This window comes from Rutidosis leptorrhynchoides, chromosome 2 (assembly GCF_046630445.1).
Source record: "Rutidosis leptorrhynchoides isolate AG116_Rl617_1_P2 chromosome 2, CSIRO_AGI_Rlap_v1, whole genome shotgun sequence".
Classification (NCBI taxonomy): Eukaryota; Viridiplantae; Streptophyta; class Magnoliopsida; order Asterales; family Asteraceae; genus Rutidosis; species Rutidosis leptorrhynchoides.
The window spans coordinates 569,068,148-569,089,870 of record NC_092334.1 but is presented as its reverse complement, the minus strand read 5'-3'; positions in this window follow the sequence as shown (position 1 = coordinate 569,089,870).

Here is a 21,723-nt window from a genome sequence, read left to right as displayed (position 1 = left end):
TGTTGGTGTAAAACATTTGATGTCGGTTATGACGTCACCTTTTTTATCGTGAATGCAACTTCTTTTATTACAGCATATAGTACTTAACCTTGTAATGATCCTGTTGTTGATGATTCGTACACGATGGTTTTGTACGAGGCATCACAAGAGGTATCCATCGAAAGATAGAAGTGAAGCTGTTTGTTGGGGTTGCAATCAAAAAGGGCACTTTCAAAGGAATTGTAAAAATGGTCTGGCGAAATGTGTGAACTTGACCGCGTAAGAAAGTGATGATGCACTTTTATGTAGTGTTGAAAATTTTATGGAGTCTTGGATTTTGGATTCGGGAGCTTCGTTTCATGCTACTCATGTCAAAAGCATGATGAAGAATTTTCGTTCATATCAAGGCAAGGTGAGATTGGCGGACGACAAATAACTCAATATAGAGGGCATTGGAGATATTTTATTGAAGACTACTCTTGTCTCTAATTGGACCTTGAAAAACGTAAGGTACATTCCTAAATTAAAAAGGAAACTTATTTCGGTTGGTCAATTAGATGATGAAGGTAACGCGGTTACTTTTGAAAACCGCCAATGGAAGGTGGTTAAGGGTAGTTGTGTAGTGGCTCGTGGACATAAAAGGGGAACTCTTTATATGGTTGAAGTGTTTGATGAAGACACGGTGGTTGCTACGGTTAATGTTGAGTCTGAATCAACTCTATGGCACCGAAGACTCGGGCATATGAGTGAGAAGGGTATGAAGATGCTTGTTTCGAGTGGGATAATTCCGGATTTGAAAAAGGTAGAACTTGGGTTTTGCGAACCATGTATATATGAGAAGCAAAAGAAGGTGACTTTTGGGAAATCGGGAAATGCTCCTAAGTTGGAGAAATTGGAGCTTGTTCATACGGATGTATTTGGTCCAACGAATGTAGAATCACATGGAGGTTCTCGCTATTATGTCACCTTCATTGACGACTCCACTCGAAAGGTAAGGGTTTATTTTCTTAAAGCTAAATCTGATGTATTTAATACATTTGTGAAGTGGAAAGCTATGGTAGAAAATGAGACTAACTTGAAGGTTAAGTGCTTGAAGTCGGATAATGGAGGGGAATATGGTAGTCTTGAGTTTAAATACCATTGTGCAAAGCTCGGTATTAGAATGTTAAAAACGGTACCAGAGACACCGCAACATAATGGGGTAGCCGAACGTATGAATCGTACGTTAAATGAAAGGGCTAAGAGTATTAGACTACATGCCGGTTTGCCTAAAATGTTTTGGGCGGATGCGGTTAACACGGCGGCTTATTTGATAAATAGGGGACCCTCAACACCGTTGGGTTTCCGAATTCCCGAGGAAGAATGGCAAGGTAAGAAGGTGAGTTATGGTCACCTTAGGATCTTTGGGTGTAATGCATATGTGAAGACCAAAGATGCGGATAGAGACAAGCTTGAAGCTAAGTCAAAGAAGTGTATTTTCATAGGCTACGGGTCATATGAAATGGGTTATCATTGTTGGGATAACGAGGCTAGAAAAGTAATTCGTTCTCGCGATGTTACTTTTCATGAAGATTTGGTCTATGGCAAACATGAAATGGGGAGTCCTAAACCGGGTCATGTTACTTTTAACGATGTTTCTATTGATGATCTTACAGGTTCTAGTGGGAGTACGGGAAACAATGAATTGCCAATGAACGGTGAGGCGCCGGAAAATGCTAATGATGGGGATGGTTCAGAAAGCGGTGATGATTTCGAACATAGTGCGAGTTCTAGTGATGAGGAGGATACAAATGAAACCGGTCCAACCATTTCGGTTACTCCTACACTAAGATGCTTGACTAGAGTGCCCAAATCTAATCCTAGGTATTCTCCATCAGCAAACTACTTGCTCTATACCGAGAATGGTGAACCCGAAAGTTACTTTGAGGTAAGGAAGACAAAAGAATCCATACAATGGGAGCTTGCCATGAAAGAAGAGATGGGGTCACTTGAGAAGAATAAAACTTGGTCACTAGTGAAGTTACCTCACGATAAATGTAGTGACCCGGGAATTTCCGATCAAATTTAAACTTAATCCTTATATGTTTTCGACACGATAAGCAAAGTCTGTAATATTGAGTCTCAAAACTTTTGAACTGTTCATTATATTCAATTGACCTTCGACTGCTCTCGACGATTCACGAACAATTAAATAGTAAATAGATATATGTATGTAAATATAATAATAAGTGTATATTTATTATTTATTATTTTTACTAATAAATTATTATTAATATAATTAGTATTATTATTATTAATTAAAATTAATAGAATTATTGGTATTGTTATCATTATTATAAGTTATATTATAATTATTATTTATACACTTGTTATTAGAATTAATATTACCATAATTACATATACAATTACTAATACAGATTAATATCAGATATATATATATATATATGTATATATATATATATGTATATATATATATATGTATATATATATATAAATATATATATAAACAGATATATAAAAATAAATATAAATATCCTGATATATATACAGGTACATTATATTATATAAATTCGTATATTTATATTTATTTATAATAATAACAAACCATTAACTAAATTAGATTAATTAAATTACTGTATTATATAAACAAAGTCCAACATCTGTTTCATGTCCTTATCTTACTGTGTTCAAATTTTGTTTCTGACTTAAAGATCGTACCAGTTAGAGGATGAAACAAATACACAAATTCAAATTTAGTTGAGACTCACTATCAAAATTTTTTTTTTTCCTGCCCTTTTCTTTCTATCCGTGAAATTCTGTCTCAGGTACGTTACATGTCGACATACAGCTGTATTATAATTCAATTGGTTGTAGTGGTTAGGAATTCAGTACCATTATCATCTATATCTGCACAAATAATATTTATTAGATTAAACTTATTTTTTTTTTCTTTTTTTTTTGCTCGTTAACTCTGTAATGGATCCCATTTTCAAACGACTTGAATATGATTTGTTTTCAAAATCCATAAATGCAAAACCGTTAGGAATATTTTACTCCAATTACTTGCAAATTCGCAGCTTCCAATTTCTAATATCAAACAAGAAATTTCGAGTCAAAGTTTATCTATAAAAAGTCAAACGAATTGCTTTTCATGAAATTCGAATCGGTTTTAGAGTTTTTGGATCAATTGTTAATTTTTAAAGTTTCTAATGGTGATTTGAAAACTAATTCATGTTATAATTATAACGTAACACTCCCTTGAAATCAAAATCATTTAATTTTTTTTTTCTTCTTTTTCGTGAAACAGCGAACAGCAAAAAGGCTGTTTAATTTAATTTTTTTATCGATTAATATAAGTGTATTTAAGATTCGTTTATAATTTGGTTGAGATTCCTAAAAATATTTAAATGATGGATTATCATGTTGGTGATCTAGGTCGAATTGGTTGTAAGATGAAGAAGAAAATAAGTCGAAAATAATGTGGGGATAAATATATTTCAGTTTGAATATAATCAGAAAAACAGTGTAGATCAGTTGGTTAGTGTGCGTGTTGAGATAGCTAGAGGTCTCGGGTTCGAGCCCGACTTGGAGCATTTCTTTTTAGGAAGGGTTATGAGGTAGTCTTCTTCTTAGTTTTTATTTATTATTATTATTATTGTTATTAATATTGTTATTATCATTAGCTATTATTATTATTAATAGGATTATAAATATTATTATTACCATCTTAATTATAAGTATCAAAACTAGTATTAGTAATATCATTGAGATTATGTGTATTATTAACCATTGTTATTATTATGTTAATATTAATATTATGATTGTTATATTTATCATTTTAGTTATTATTATGTAATAACACTATGTATTATTAGTATTATTATCACTATTATGAAGATAATACAAGTTATTATTATTTTCATTAATATTAAGTATTAGTAACACTTTTATAACCATTAGTATTATTATTAACAATATCAATATTATTATTATTATTATTATTAATATTATCATTTTTTTATAAAGTTATGATTATTATTATTAGTGAATCGTTAATATCAAAACTATTTTTTTTTAAAAGCAAATAAATTTTTTTTTTTTGCAAATAAAATATATTATTATATATACTATACTTATATTAAAAATTCACATAACTATATATATAAAACCTAATAAAATTATATAAACATTTGCAAACAACAAATTATCGATTTTAAATATAATATTAAACCAGTTTGTATATGAATATATTAATATAACTATAAAAATATTAACCATTTGAATGTACATACAAATTAGAAATATATGTTTTTAATATAAAAATAATGTAATTAATAAATTTATATATATATTCATTCGAATACGATTATATGTATTAATGGATATACAAATGATTTAGGTTCGTGAATCCGAGGCCAACCCTGCATTGTTCAATGTCGTCATATATATTTTTACTACAAAATACAGTATTGTGAGTTTCATTTGATTCCCTTTTACTCTTTATATTTTTGGGACTGAGAATACATGCGATGTTTTTATAACTGTTTTATTAATTGCTTTTGCAATCTATATTTTGAACTGAGAATACATGCAAATGCTTTATTAACTATTTTACAATATTTATATGCGTGAGTTTTATTTGCTCTCTTTTTAAATGCTTTTGCAATATATATTTTTGGGACTGAGAATACATGCGTTGCTTTTATAAATGTTTTACGAAATAGACACAAGTAATCGAAACTACATTATATGGTTGAATGATCAAAATCAAATATGCCCCTTTTAATTAAGTCTGGTAATCTAAGAATTAGGGAACAGACACCCTATTTGACGCGAACTCTAAAGATAGATCTATCGGGCCCAACAAGCCCCATCCAAAGTACCGGATGCTTTAGTACTTCGAAATTTATATCATGTCCGAAGGAGGATCCCGGAATGATGGGGATATTCTTATATGCATATTGTGAATTACGGTTACCAGGTGTTCAATCCATATGAATGATATTTTTTTCTCTATGCATGGGACGTATGATTATGAGAAATGGAAGTATGAAATCTTGTGGTCTATTAAAATTATGAAATGATTCTTTATGATAAACTAATGAACTCACCAACCTTTTGGTTGACACTTTAAAGCATGTTTATTCTCAGGTACGAAAGAAATCTTCCGCTGTGCATTTGCTCATATTAGAGATATTACTTGGAGTCATTCATTACATATTTCAAAAGATGTTGCATTCGAGTCGTTGAGTTCATCAAGATTATTATTAAGTCAATTATATTTGGATATATTATGAAATGCTTTACATGCCTGTCAACTGTCGATGTAACGAAAGTTTGTCTTTTAAAAACGAATGCAATGTTTGTAAAATTTATCATATAGAGGTCAATTACTTCGCGATGTAATCAACTGTTGTGAATTGTTTGTAATCGATATGGACTTCGTCCGGATGGATTAGGACGGGCATTTCAGTTGGTATCAGAGCGGTGGTCGTAGCGAACCAGGTCTTGCATTGTGTGTCTAACTAGTAGTCGTTAGGATGCATTAGTGAGTCTGGACTTCGACCTGGTCTGCATGTCAAAAAGTTTTGCTTATCATTTTGTGTCGAAAATTACCTGCTTATCATTCTTAGAGAATCACATGCTCATTATTCTTAGTCTAGACACATCTTACTGCATTGATTGTATGAATAGTGTATAGACAAAATTCATATCTTAGCGTACATGTTATTGTTACCTTTGACTGACAGATTCTGTAGATTCCTCCGTAACTTATGGGATTTTAGTATTATATATGCATATGTAAATTATGTGTTGCATGGTACTAATCTACATCCTATAATCAATTTCTTATCAAAAATTCTTCATCTGATCGTACGAGATGAATCCCTCAACCAGTTCGAGTCCCTCAGATTCCGATAGCTATTCTGATAGTTATTTCGACAGCTATTCCGATATAGATTTCCACTCAAGCTCCTAAAGCAGTGTCACCAGAATGAATCAACCAATCATCCATCCCCGATTTATCTGATGAGTTCGTAGCCTCCTTAATCATTGGAGACAAGAAGAAGGCGATCATTTCCATCCACCACATTGCCCTCTTGGCGAAGAACCTGAAACATTTACCGGCGAACCTGTTCGAAACACCATTCTCACATTTATTTTCAGAGTATCTCGTCACGATTATATTCTATCTAAAATTCTAAACCTTATTCATCCGCTCGCTCCGACCGACAATCATCCCGGAGTAATATATGAAGTCAACGAACTTCGCGCTTGAGTAATCAATTTGGAGAATATGGTGCAAAACGTACCAGCTTCAGCAACATCACCGACATCAACAGTACCACCAACAACACAAGTTTCAACATCACACGCCTCAACATCTCATTCTGTACCTCGAATATAATCATCGTTCTACGTATCGTTCTACATCAATTACCTTCGTTCTTCATGATGAATATGTAATCTCTAATGTTTTAGAGATTATGTATTCTAGATCTAACAGTGAATCAAATGAGATTAATATTATATTAACTCATTAAATCCATGATTACATCTGAAGAAAATATATATGTAAGCATATTTTCATAAAGATTGTAATTAAAAATTCTTTCGTACAAACTGTTAATGATGAAAATATTTTAACGGGTAGGTAATACCCGAGGAATATTTAGATTTCACATTAATAAGTTACACTGTACATTCTTCGAACCTGATTCAACGGTCAATTACCATCCGACTTACATCCACAGATATACGAATCTGATTCCATATTCATCCAATTTCATATTTGGATTTTGAATTATCAAAAATCAAGTGGCATAATGAAGGAAACATTTGACAAAATAAAATTTGTTAGAAACAAACAAATTAACTATGAGAAATTTTGTTAAGAATCCACGCTAACTGTTCCGAGCTAATTGTTCCTAGCTAACTGTTAATTCCGTATTACCTTTTATTTATCGCAATTTATTTATCGCATTTTATTTATCGCATTTTATTTATCGCAATTTAATAATCGCAATTTTATTTATCTTCATTTAATTTCTGTTATTTACTTTACGCATTTAATTTATCGTCATTTAATTTCTGTATTTATTTTACGCACTTTAAATATCGGGACACGTATACAAAGTTTTGACATATCATATCGACACATCTATATATATTATTTGGAATCACCATAGACACTCTATATGCAGTAATGATCGAGTTCTCTATACAGGGTTGAGGTTGATTCTATAATAATATATATACTTTGAGTTGTGATCGAGTCTGAGACATGTACACGGGTCATGATACGTATTAATTCGAACATTATAAACTATATATGAATTATTGAATTACTAACTGTGGACTATCAATTATGGACTATCAACATTGGACAATTAAAATGAATTAAAATATTGACTATAACATATGAAACTAAACAATTCTTCAAGTTTGCCACTTGATTTCATCTTAAACCTCATTTGTATCTTGACAATTACAATCTGCGTTCAAACCTTTCATGATTCCTGAAAACACCTCAATCGGGAGGATGAACCAACCACAACTTCATCTACGGAAGAAAAGATTGATGCATATAGTTATGTACCTGAAAAACTCTCGAAACCAGAGTCATAGTTTAACACGTATCCGCGTTAAATCTTTTGGCATTTATTAGCAAAAATAACTTTGCGATTCCTTTTCAAATTAGCCAAATTTGTCACAGCTCCAGCAAATCAACTTCAATTTTTCATTCGAATAAGCCTTATTATAACCTTGATATATAAGTTGCCTTTCTTCATCGTTACCGGAGAACTTTTTATATTCCACCATATTACCATCAGCGTTTAATCATCTAAAAACACAATTCTCTGAAAACACCTCAGATAGATAAGCGACGATTTAGATATGATAGCATTAAATGCAGAGGAAACAGTAAAATCGTAGATGGCCTAAACGGCCACGAGTTGATAACAAAATAATGGAGTGTTGGGAACGCTCGATAGAAAATTTGGTACTGAAAAACGGATTGAGCTAACCATGAAGGAGACCAAGGATAAATACAAGGATCAAACCCTATAATCAAAGAATCCGGATAATTCTGAATCCATTGAAATCTTTAGAGAATATCTTGCTCCGAAGTCATGTTAAATCTTGCGGAAAATCTTTCTCCATCAACCATCGAACTTAGAAATTCCAAAATATCATCATCAATATCTTCGATATTTCTGAGGATATTTTCATAAATATTCTCTTCCGAAATTATATACCTCTTCGTGCTTCCTGTGTATCATTATATTAGAAACATTCAATAGAAAATCTAGTACCGAAAAGCGGATTATGCGAAACTATGAAGGAAGCCGTGGACAAATCACAAAGAATAAGTTTAACTTCAAAGAATCTAAATGATTCTATTTCTGATGAAATCTTTAGCAAATACTTTGCTTCCGAATCTAAACCCTTACGGATAAATCTTCTTCATTATCCTTCGATATTAGAAATTCCAAGATATCATCGTATCTTTCATTATAAATATCCTCCATATTTCTGAAGATATTTTCATAACTATTCTTATCTGAAATCATTAATCTCTTCGTGCTATCAGTGTTACATCATACAGAAACTATTAGTTTCTATATTCTGTAAACTTTCGAGCTTAAAATATGAATGTTATTGAAGTAATGTTGGGAATTGATGCATGGGTTAGTATAATATAATGACACTTGATCAACGTGATTATATTACAGTAAGTCATGCCGAGTTTCTAATGGGACGTGATGATTTACAGATCCTAACATCATCACGTGTCATGTTACATAACTCTTTCATTATGCGTAACTTCTGAACATATCAAGAAAGTATATTCCTGATAGTTCTATTCTCAGTGATTCTGGTAACTTGATAAATCAAATCGTGCTTATACATTAGTTCTTATTTAGAACACGATGTTTATTCGAAATTCCATACTTACGAATTCTGGACCATTACTCGCTTTACTAGGGGTCGAGAGGATAATAAAAAGGCAAAGAGCTCTAAAATATAAGAGGTAATATAAAGCCCAACAACAACACCAAAATTACAAACCGTGGATATCAGTGCGTATAGCAATATAAAGATACGGGAGGATTATAAATACAATAATCCCTAACGCATAGTAGAAATAAACGGATTCCTCAGGTGGAAGTTGGAAAAGGAGAATGATTGTTGCGATAATCAGGATAAGGACAAGGATCAGAACTGGATTAAGTATTTCACGATCTTTTGAATTTGGGAATTAAGTATTGAAGTGGTGAAGATTAATGGAACGGAAAAGGTAAAATTTATAGTGAAAATATCAGACAGATGAATCGAGGCAAATCACTGCATTTAATTATAGAGATCTTAATTTCCTTACTCGCCGAAGAATCAAATCTTTTAGATTTTGAAGATTTTCTTTAAAATCCCTTGAATTCCGGAATTCAACCAATGCAATGTCGAAAGTTAAGACGCGCCTTATTTTCTAAATTCAAACCTGCCCACGTCAAAAGTTAAAAACAAATTTTTTTTTTCTCATTCCATTCTTTTGTGAATAGCTTCACTCGTGCTCTTCGAATAATCAAACTGTTTATCCATACTACTCAATGATGATAAAACTCTATTTATCAACTCATATTCGTCATGAAAACATTTTTTGTTAGCCATGACGACCTCACTCAAATTTCGGGACGAAATTTCTTTAACGGGTAGGTACTGTAGTGACCCGGGAATTTCCGATCAAATTTAAACTTAATCCTTATATGTTTTCGACACGATAAGCAAAGTTTGTAATATTGAGTCTCAAAACTTTTGAACTGTTCATTATATTCAATTGACCTTCGACTGCTCTCGACGATTCACGAACAATTAAATAGTAAATAGATATATGTATGTAAATATAATAATAAGTGTATATTTATTATTTATTATTTTTACTAATAAATTATTATTAATATAATTAGTATTATTATTATTAATTAAAATTAATAGAATTATTGGTATTGTTATCATTATTATAAGTTATATTATAATTATTATTTATACACTTGTTATTAGAATTAATATTACCATAATTACATATACAATTACTAATACAGATTAATATCAGATATATATATATATATATATATATATATATATATATATGTATATATATATATATGTATATATATATATGTATATATATATATGTATATATATATATATATATATATATATATATATATAAATATAAATATATATATAAACAGATATATAAAAATAAATATAAATATCCTGATATATATACAGGTACATTATATTATATAAATTCATATATTTATATTTATTTATAATAATAACAGACTATTAACTAAATTAGATTAATTAAATTACTGTATTATATAAATAAAGTCCAACATCTGTTTCATGTCCTTATCTTACTGTGTTCAAATTTTGTTTCTGACTTAAAGATCGTACCAGTTAGAGGATGAAACAAATACACAAATCCAAATTTAGTTGAGACTCACTATCAAAAAAATTTTTTTTTTTTTTCTGCCCTTTTCTTTCTATCCGTGAAATTCTGCGTCAGGTACGTTACATGTCGACATACAGCTGTATTATAATTCAATTGGTTGTAGTAGTTAGGAATTCAGTACCATTATCATTGATGTTGTAGGGGGTGTATACAAAATAGTATTATTTTTAGTGCGAAATACTATTAAATATGCTACAATTTTACACAAGTTATTTATTTATTTATCGAGTGGGATATACCTAAACCTTGCTACAACACTATAGGCAGTGTACCTAATCGTATTATAGTATAGTTTTTAGTAAGTCCGGTTCGTTCCACAGGGAGCTAGTGAAGTTTAACGCTATATTTTTACACACAATATTTGTAAAAAATACAAAAAAATATATATGTACTAGTAGTATTATTATTATAAAAGGGGGGTTTTTTACCGTTTAATGACCGGTTTGTCGATTTTTAAGACTTAAGTCACAATTAAAACCTAATGTAAAATATAAAAATAACTTAATTTAAAGAGTAAAGTAAATAACAATAAATAAAGTGCGATAAATTAAATGACATAAAATAAAAGTGCGATAATTAAAAATGCAAAAAAGAGATAAAATAAAGGAATTATGCTTATTTAAACTTCCGTAATCATGATGTTTGACGTGTTGATTTTAATTTTATGCCCATGGGTTAATTGTCCTTTGTCCTGAATTATTTAATATGTCCGTTTGGTTTTTGTCCATAACAGTCCATCAGTCATAAACATAAAGTGCGAGTGTCCTCGTCAAATTATTCTTATACCCGAAGTTAAATATTCCAACTAATTGGGGACTTAAACTGTAACAAGATTTTAATACTTTGTTTAATAATTACACCAGGATGTCGACTGAGTGTAACCCAAGGTTTTAATATTTTGTTATCAATTATACCAAGTGTCCTTGTACATAATTTCACCCCTGTTTTAATTATTCTAGTGGCTATTAATCCATTCCCGTGTCCGGTTAAATGAACGATTATTCGTACATATAAATACCCCGCCCATCGTGTCCGATTGAGTGTATATGGTAATTTATAGGGACGCCCAATTGTAAATCTTTATATTAACATTAACAAACTATCATTTAGTTAAACAAATATAAAGCCCATTAATAGCCCATAGTCTAATTTCCACAAGTGTCGTTCTTTTGTCCAAACCCCAATTATGGTACAAAGCCCAATTACCCAATTTTAGTAATTAGCCCAACATCATGATTACTTCGTTTTAAATAAGCATAATAATAACTTAGCTACGAGACATTAATGTAAAAAGGTTGAACATAACTTACAATGATTAAAAATAGCGTAGCGTTACACGGACAGAATTTCGACTTACACACTCAAACGATCTCTATCATAAATCTTATTATTATCATAATTTAAAATTAAAATTAAGATTATTGTTATATCTGATTACATTAACATTATGATAGAGAATTATAGATATAAATTATAGATATTGATATTGATAGATAGAAAAATAAGAAAAAGATAGAAAAAATGATCGAAAAAGGTATCCCTCTATCGATCGAATTACATAGCCTTTTATAGGCAAATTATAAATTTGAATTTTCATTTATGACCCCTGAACTATGCTCAATTAACAACTTTTTATTATTTAATATTATTCTTATTATGAATTATTTAAATATTATATTTTATTCTTGTGCATAGTTGACTCGTAATTTTTACACCGTTGCGTCGAGCGTTGAGAGTTGACTCTGGTCCCGGTTCCGGATTTTCGAACGTCCTTTCGTACAATTTTATATTGTGTACTTTGCGTTTTGTAACTTGTACTCTTGTCATTTTTAGACGTTCCTCATCAATAATTTGAACCTTTTTGATTGTATCTTGTACTTTTTAGCATTTTGGACCTTTTTGTCTTCAAATCTTCGTTTTCGCCTTTTGTCTTCGCACTTATTAAATATAAACGAATATTACTTGAAAATGGAACAATTGCAACTAAAAACTTGTCATTCTTGGGGGATAATGCTATGAAATATATGTTCCTTTTTAGCCTTATCAATATCCCCACACTTGAGCGTTGCTTGTCCTCAAGCAATACAGTCTTGAAAAACACTTGAATCACTTCTTTATTCTTCACACTTTGTACATCAGTGATTTCAATACGGCGGTATGAACAATGGTAGTAACCATAGAACCATGGTTAAAGGTGGGTGTGTCATCCACAGTTGCCTCGGGTTTAGGTCAACGACACTTTCAATCAAATAGCCGATTTACTTTCGGTTTCCAAAGCAAAGTGCACATTTGAAAGGTGGTTTACAGTCCCACATGACTATAAAAATATAGATCCTTTAGGAAATAGGATCTTTATGAAAACATTTGATCTTTTGAAAATTCAATCTAGCTTTTACCCTAGATAAGTTTTCTGATTTGATCCACCATTGGTGTTGCAAAATATATTTGTGGATCAATATTTTGGCTAAAAACATTTAGGTTCGTGTAATCCACTGCTATCCCGGTATCGGAAAGCACACATCCAGTTTACTTGTTCCGTATATTACCTTTCGGCAAACTACCGTCCGGTTGTAAAGGAAAGCGATGAACAAGAAACTGTTAAGGCAATGTCCCGTGACATGCAGATGATTATGGTCTTTTAACGTGTCGGATGCTAGAACTATCCTTGGTAGGAGCGATAGTAAAGATCATCCTATGATTTTTCGGTCTGGCACAAGGTCCTGTCTCCGACCATGCTATGCAACCACCGTTCTTACGGTTGACACCCGATTTGGTTCAGGTGACCTAATGAATTCCAGGTGAATTCCTAGGATTTTACGTTCAATGGTAATGAACGCATTGAAAATGGGTTTTCAGAAAACAAATCGGTTTGTATTTTTGATCAAAATATTTTCTCGTTCAAGCTCGAGTTTAGATATCATTGAATTCCATGAGTTTGAATTCTCAATCTTTAAGGTCAATCTCAAGGATTGAGTAATATCAGTCTTAAAAGCTGATTTTTAATCTTTAAGGAGATTATCCTTTCTGGGGATCTGATTCATTAGTCTTATCAAGCTAATTTGCACTGTGCCTCCCCATTGTACGAGATAAATCCTTCTCATGGTTAGGATAAATCTGACCACTTGGCGACCCTGTTTGATGCTGAGGTCCGTGGATTTCCTGCTGATTTTAGAGATGACTTTTCTAGATTTTTCGTCAACCTACAGCTGGTCTGGACGACAACTTCTTGACCTAAATCAAGAAGCGCGTGTCTTTTTCTGAAGACTTTACTTCCTTTTAATGATGTAATTGATTCATCGTGTAGATCCATCTTTCTTTCAAATATATTACAGTAAACCGGGTAAAACTGATTAATATCATCCAAAACAAAAGTACCTGCAATAATCTTGTACAAAGATATGTGATAGATAGTTTTTAATTGAATAACTTGGTACATTCTCCCCACACTTAGTTTCTTTCTTTGCCTTTTTATTCTCCTTTATTCCATTTTAAATGAATTCAAGCATTTTAGGTTGTTTCTCAATTTATGTCCTTTCCGAGGTAACGATAATTTCGGTATTATCACCTAGTTTTCACCGTTCATAAATATGTATAAACATGATTTTGACTTCATTTAATTGAAAAATTTTCAAATTTTCACAAAATTTGGCAAATAAACCAAGTATAAACCTGATAGAATTTATAACCCTTCCCCACACTTAAGATCATGCAATGCCCTCATTTGCATGAAATCAGACTATAATTTAAATTCATGAGGGTGATTAGCGTAGAAAAGTGATTAAAAATACCGAGTTTGTAATTACAAAGCTCGTCGAATGATAGATGGCGCCTCATCGTTCATTCCTTCATTTGTTATATCATATTTGTTGTTTTGCGTCTTGTCGTCAAAATTAGTACCTTTTGCTGAACTTTAATGACAGTCTTTGAAAGTGCGTTGTTTTACCCTGTTTTGTACATAAGATAAAATACAAACATATATATATATATATATATATTTTTGAAGTTTGGTTTATAACCCCACTTTTCAAAAATTTATAAAGTATAATATTTTTGGCATACTTTAAATTAATAAAATTAAAAATAATGATAACAAAATTTGTCGCCCCGCCCTCGGGTAAAGTAATTTCGGCTTAATGACCTAGTCTTCAACTCACGACGAATTTTAGAAATCATTTTTTTCAACTTAATGAATTAAAGTAAATTTTGTTTTTAAAATTCATACAAAACTTAAATTTAAAAAAAAACATATTAATTTTATATAAAACCTACAAAACAAAAATTCAGAATGGAGGGAGAAAACTAGTTCTTTAGTGTCTGCTAGCGGAAAAGACCAATCGGATTCCATTCTCGGAACTACACGAGAACAGAACAACTAACTCTCGACAACATTTTCCTTTTAGAACATTTGAATCTCCCCACACTTAGGTAGCTGTGGTGTCGAAATTGTGATTAGCTTCATCGTCAATTTCTCTTGGTCCATAATCAACTTGCATATCTGTGACTTTTTCTTTAAGCCATTGGTCGGATTCATGTGTTATATCCACAATTTCAACTAGCTTTGCCTTTTCTTTAGGCGACAGATTGGATACTAATCGGTTACATAACTTAAAGTTCCCCTTGGTTCTAGCATCGCGAATCCGTTTAATAAGTTTCTTCATTGAACTATTAATAACGGGATCATTTAATTTCGTATCAACAACGGGGTTCTTTGTTATCATGTCATCATTAGGTGTTACTTCATTTTCCCCACAATTAGGCGTTTCATTATTGTTAAGCACTACCGTTGGAGTTGGTAAAACCACATGGTTCTTACCAATTGTTTTTACTGGTTCAACGGTTTTGGCTGGTGGAGATTTAGACTTTCGAATCATAAAGGTGATCGATTTGTCACCACTTTTAAGTGTCATTCTTCCATTTCCTACATCAAATAACGCCCCGGTGGACGCAAAGAATGGTCGACCTAAAATTAGAGGAATGTTTAGGTCCTCTTCTATGTCAATGACAATAAATTCTACTAGAAAGGTTAAATTACCTACTTGAACGGGTAGGTTGTCAGCAATTCCAACTGGGTGCTTAATGGTTTGATCAAGGAGTCGAACACTCATATCCGTTGGACTTAACTTACCTACTCCTAATCTCTTATATAATGAAAGAGGCATAACACTTACACTTGCACCTAAATCTGCTAGTGCATCATACATGACACAATCACTAAGTAGACAAGGAACAATAAATTCACCCGGATCACCTATCCTAGGAGGAGGTTTTGGTGGAACTGTCTTCACCGGGTTTACTTCTACGGCTTTTGTTTCTTGTACTTTCTTATTCTTTTTCTTCTTTCCAGAGGTATCACAATCTTTATTACCTATTACTTGCTCATACTCAACTCCTTTTCTTGGAAACGGGAGGGGTGGTTTGTATGGTGTCACCACTGGCTTTACATACTCGGGTGGTGGTGGTGTTGTAACTTCTTCATTGTTACTCACATCTAAAATCTTCCCATCTTCTGGTGCTGGTTTTTTAGAATTTGTTGACACCATATTAACATTCTCATTCCGAGGATTTACTTCAGTATTACTCGGTAGCTTTCCTTGTTCCCTCTCACTCATCATGCTAGCAAGAGTACATACGTATTTTTCTAGATTCAAAATGGAAGCTTGTTGAGTTCTTAATGACTGATCAAACCTCTCATTCGTTTGGGTTTGAGATGTAATAAATTGTGTTTGAGATTCAACTAGCTTTGCCATCATTTCTTCTAGATTTGGCTTTTTCTCTTCGGTTTGTTGTGGTGGTTTATACAAGCTAGGTCTTTGTTGATTGAAAGTGTTGTTTTGAGTTGGTTGGTTATTCGGACCTTGTTGGTTGTACGAGTTGTTGTTGGGTCCGTTTGGATTGTAAAGAATGTTTTGATTTCGATTGAAGTTTAACTTTGGCGGTTGATAATTATTTTGATAATTATTTCCAGGCCTTTGGTTCATATAGGAAACATTCTCTCGTTGTTCCAATGTTGGTTCAATGTGACAATCTTTCAATAAGTGTGGTCCACCGCATTGCTCACAACTGATTCGTATTGCGTGAATATCTTTATTCATCTTTTCCATTCGTCTTTCGAAAGCATCTATTTTTGCGGAAACGGAATCAAAGTCATGGCTAGAATCGGCTCTAGCCGCTTTAGATGATCGAAAGATATCTTTTTCTTGATGCCACTCATGTGAGTGGGAGGCTGTGTTATCAATAATTTTGTAAGCTTCAGTTGCGGTTTTCTTCATAATGGAACCACCAGCTGTTATGTCGATGTCTTTTCTTGTAGCGATGTCTACGCCTTTATAGAAGATTTGCACTATTTGAAAAGTATCTAATCCGTGTTGAGGACATCCTCTCAACATCCTTCCGAATCTTGTCCACGCCTCATATAATGTTTCATTTGGCTTTTGCGCGAACGTAACAATTTCTCCTTGAAGTCTCACGGCTTTAGATGCCGGAAAGAATTGTTTAAGAAATTTTTCAACTAAAACATCCCATGTATCAATCGCCCCTTCAGGTAACGATTCTAACCAATCTTTGGCTTCTCCCTTTAAAGTCCAGGGAAATAACATGAGATAAATTTGTTCGTCTTCCACTTCTCGGATTTTGAATAGTGTACAGATCCTATTAAACGTACGAAGATGTTCGTTTGGGTCTTCATTCGGCGTACCACTATATTGGCACTGATTAGTTGCCATGTGTAGAATTTGTCCTTTAATTTCATAATCTGGAGCATTAACTTCTAGTTTAATAATGGCGTGACCTTGGCCAGTGCGCTTAGCTCTCATTCGTTCTTCCATACTTAGAGGTTCTAGATTTTCCATGATTGGATTTGTTGTATCCGAATCACTAGAGGATTCTGATTTAACGGTTTGGTGTTCAGGATCTTGGAATTGTCCTTGAATATCTTTCGGGTTCTTAGTTGTGAAATCGGGTTCAAAAGATGGATTATCGGAAATTTGAATTGGAGTACTTGGTTGACTAGATGACGATTCTAAAGAAAAATCAACGGCGGCGATATTTGTTAAACGATGTCTTGATCGAGTTACAGGTGGTGAACGTATGACCGGCGGTGAACGTCTTGCTCGGTGCATTCACTGAATATCCTATTAGTTTTTAAAAAGGAAACAAAAATTATATAAGTTATCCAATCAATAGACTTTTCTGATTTTGCCCACGTTTCGAATAGCCAAAAGATGCAGCAGAGGGGCAGGATTCGTTTGGTCTCAATATAATTGAGTACTGTTTGGCTCCAATAACCCGGTCCACGTACAAATCCAACTATTACTACGAACCAGAAAATTTTGATGTCTATTAATTTAACCACTTAAAATAAATTTTCGTAATTTTAAGAAATTTAGAGAAGAAGTAGAAAAAAATTCTAAGTCCTAAAAACTAGAATGGCGAGAAATAAGAGAGAAAAAGATTGCGCGTCGAAAAGTGTCGAAAAATAAAAAAGACGAAGAGTGGTTTGTAAACACGCGGTTAATCCAACCTTATAACTATCACTATCTTAAAATTAAAGCTACAAATGGAGATCACTAATTGGAATTGTAATTGATACATAGGTAAACGCGTCAAAAAAAAATAAAAATAAGAAAATTGCACGAAAAATGGCGTCGCAAAATTTTAAGGTACCTAAAACTTAGTCTAAGGAATAAGCACTTAAGCGATTTTACGGCAAAACCTGAAAATTTAAAAATAAAAATAACTACGGCAAAAATAAACTTAATACTAAAAGTTGCGACTATAGTCTAAAAAAAACTAAAGGTGATAAAACTTAAAATAATTTTTTTTTATAGACAAAATCTTAAAAATATATAATTTTTAAAATTTTTTTTTTTATTTTTTTTTATTTTAAAAAACGAATTTTGTTTTTCTTAAAAAAAACGTTTTTTTTTTACAGAATTTTTTTTTTTAAATAATTATTATGTATATTTCACAAAAACTAGATAAAACTTAATAAAAAAAAATTTTCTGTGGCGTTTCGCTTCGGCGTTCCCCGGCAGCGGCGCCAAAAATACTTGATGTTGTAGGGGGTGTATACAAAATAGTATTATTTTTAGTGCGAAATACTATTAAATATGCTACAATTTTACACAAGTTATTTATTTATTTATCGAGTGGGATATACCTAAACCTTGCTACAACACTATAGGCAGTGTACCTAATCGTATTATAGTATAGTTTTTAGTAAGTCCGGTTCGTTCCACAGGGAGCTAGTGAAGTTTAACGTTATATTTTTACACACAATATTTGTAAAAAATACAAAAAAATATATATGTACTAGTAGTATTATTATTATAAAAGGGGGGTTTTTTACCGTTTAATGACCGGTTTGTCGATTTTTAAGACTTAAGTCACAATTAAAACCTAATGTAAAATATAAAAATAACTTAATTTAAAGAGTAAAGTAAATAACAATAAATAAAGTGCGATAAATTAAATGACATAAAATAAAAGTGCGATAATTAAAAATGCGAAAAAGAGATAAAATAAAGGAATTATGCTTATTTAAACTTCCGTAATCATGATGTTTGACGTGTTGATTTTAATTTTATGCCCATGGGTTAATTGTCCTTTGTCCTGAATTATTTAATATGTCCGTTTGGTTTTTGTCCATAACAGTCCATCAGTCATAAATATAAAGTGCGAGTGTCCTCGTCAAATTATTCTTATACCCGAAGTTAAATATTCCAACTAATTGGGGACTTAAACTGTAACAAGATTTTAATACTTTGTTTAATAATTACACCAGGATGTCGACTGAGTGTAACCCAAGGTTTTAATATTTTGTTATCAATTATACCAAGTGTCCTTGTACATAATTTCACCCCTGTTTTAATTATTCTAGTGGCTATTAATCCATTCCCGTGTCCGGTTAAATGAACGATTATTCGTACATATAAATACCCCGCCCATCGTGTCCGATTGAGTGTATATGGTAATTTATAGGGACGCCCAATTGTAAATCTTTATATTAACATTAACAAACTATCATTTAGTTAAACAAATATAAAGCCCATTAATAGCCCATAGTCTAATTTCCACAAGTGTCGTTCTTTTGTCCAAACCCCAATTATGGTACAAAGCCCAATTACCCAATTTTAGTAATTAGCCCAACATCATGATTACTTCGTTTTAAATAAGCATAATAATAACTTAGCTACGAGACATTAATGTAAAAAGGTTGAACATAACTTACAATGATTAAAAATAGCGTAGCGTTACACGGACAGAATTTCGACTTACACACTCAAACGATCTCTATCATAAATCTTATTATTATCATAATTTAAAATTAAAATTAAGATTATTGTTATATCTGATTACATTAACATTATGATAGAGAATTATAGATATAAATTATAGATATTGATATTGATAGATAGAAAAATAAGAAAAAGATAGAAAAAATGATCGAAAAAGGTATCCCTCTATCGATCGAATTACATAGCCTTTTATAGGCAAATTATAAATTTGAATTTTCATTTATGACCCCTGAACTATGCTCAATTAACAACTTTTTATTATTTAATATTATTCTTATTATGAATTATTTAAATATTATATTTTATTCTTGTGCATAGTTGACTCGTAATTTTTACACCGTTGCGTCGAGCGTTGAGAGTTGACTCTGGTCCCGGTTCCGGATTTTCGAACGTCCTTTCGTACAATTTTATATTGTGTACTTTGCGTTTTGTAACTTGTACTCTTGTCATTTTTAGACGTTCCTCATCAATAATTTGAACCTTTTTGATTGTATCTTGTACTTTTTAGCATTTTGGACCTTTTTGTCTTCAAATCTTCGTTTTCGCCTTTTGTCTTCGCACTTATTAAATATAAACGAATATTACTTGAAAATGGAACAATTGCAACTAAAAACTTGTCATTCTTGGGGGATAATGCTATGAAATATATGTTCCTTTTTAGCCTTATCAATCATCTATATCTGCACAAATAATATTTATTAGATTAAACTTAATTTTTTTTCTTTTTTTTTTTTGCTCGTTAACTCTGTAATGGATCCCATTTTCAAACGACTTGAATATGATTTGTTTTCAAAATCCATAAATGCAAAAACGTTAGGAATATTTTACTCCAATTACTTGCAAATTCGCAGCTTCCAATTTCTAATATCAAACAAGAAATTTCGAGTCAAAGTTTATCTATAAAAAGTCAAACGAATTGCTTTTCATGAAATTCGAATCGGTTTTAGAGTTTTTGGATCAACTGTTAATTTTTAAAGTTTCTAATGGTGATTTGAAAACTAATTCATGTTATAATTATAACGTAACACTCCCTTAAAATCAAAATCATTTAATTTTTTTTTCTTCTTTTTCGTGAAACAGCGAACAGCAAAAAGGCTGTTTAATTTAATTTTTTTTATCGATTAATATAAGTGTATTTAAGATTCGTTTATAATTTGGTTGAGATTCCTAAAAATATTTAAATGATGGATTATCATGTTGGTGATCTAGGCCGAATTGTGTAACAACCCGTCCTTATCCCCCTGGACGAAGTCATCAACATTTGGTCCCATTGCGATGATCGACTCCAAGTAATGTCCTTAAAATGAGCAAATGCACAGCGGAAGACTTAATTCGTACCTGAGAAATAACATGCTTAAAAGTGTCAACCAAAAGGTTGGTGAGTTCATAGGTTTATCATAATAATCATTTCAATATGTTAATAGACCACAAGATTTCATAAACATAAACATAATACACTCGCAAGTGTATGTAAAGCATTCTAAATGGTTGAGCACTTGGTAACCATAATTAACATTTAATCAACGTCGCATATTCCCTTTATTATTAAATCTCACTACACCGTACCAAGTGTAGTCACCAAAACGAAGTACTGTGCAACCATTGAATACTGGTCGTCCACTCCGGTTGGGGTTGTCAGGCCCGATAGATCTATCAACAGGATTCGCGTTTACAATACCCATGTAAATAGTAGTTACTAAGCTACAGGGAAATATGCCAGTGGTACAACTCAACGTAGAATATATTTTTAAGTACTTGTGTCTATTTTGTAAACATTTATAAAAGCAGCGCATGTATTCTCAGCCCAAAAATATATATTGCAAAAGCAATTAAAAAGGGAGCAAATGAAACTCACCTAATGTATTTTGTAGTAAAAATACATATAACATCATTGATCAAGTATAAGATTGGCCTTGGATTCACGAA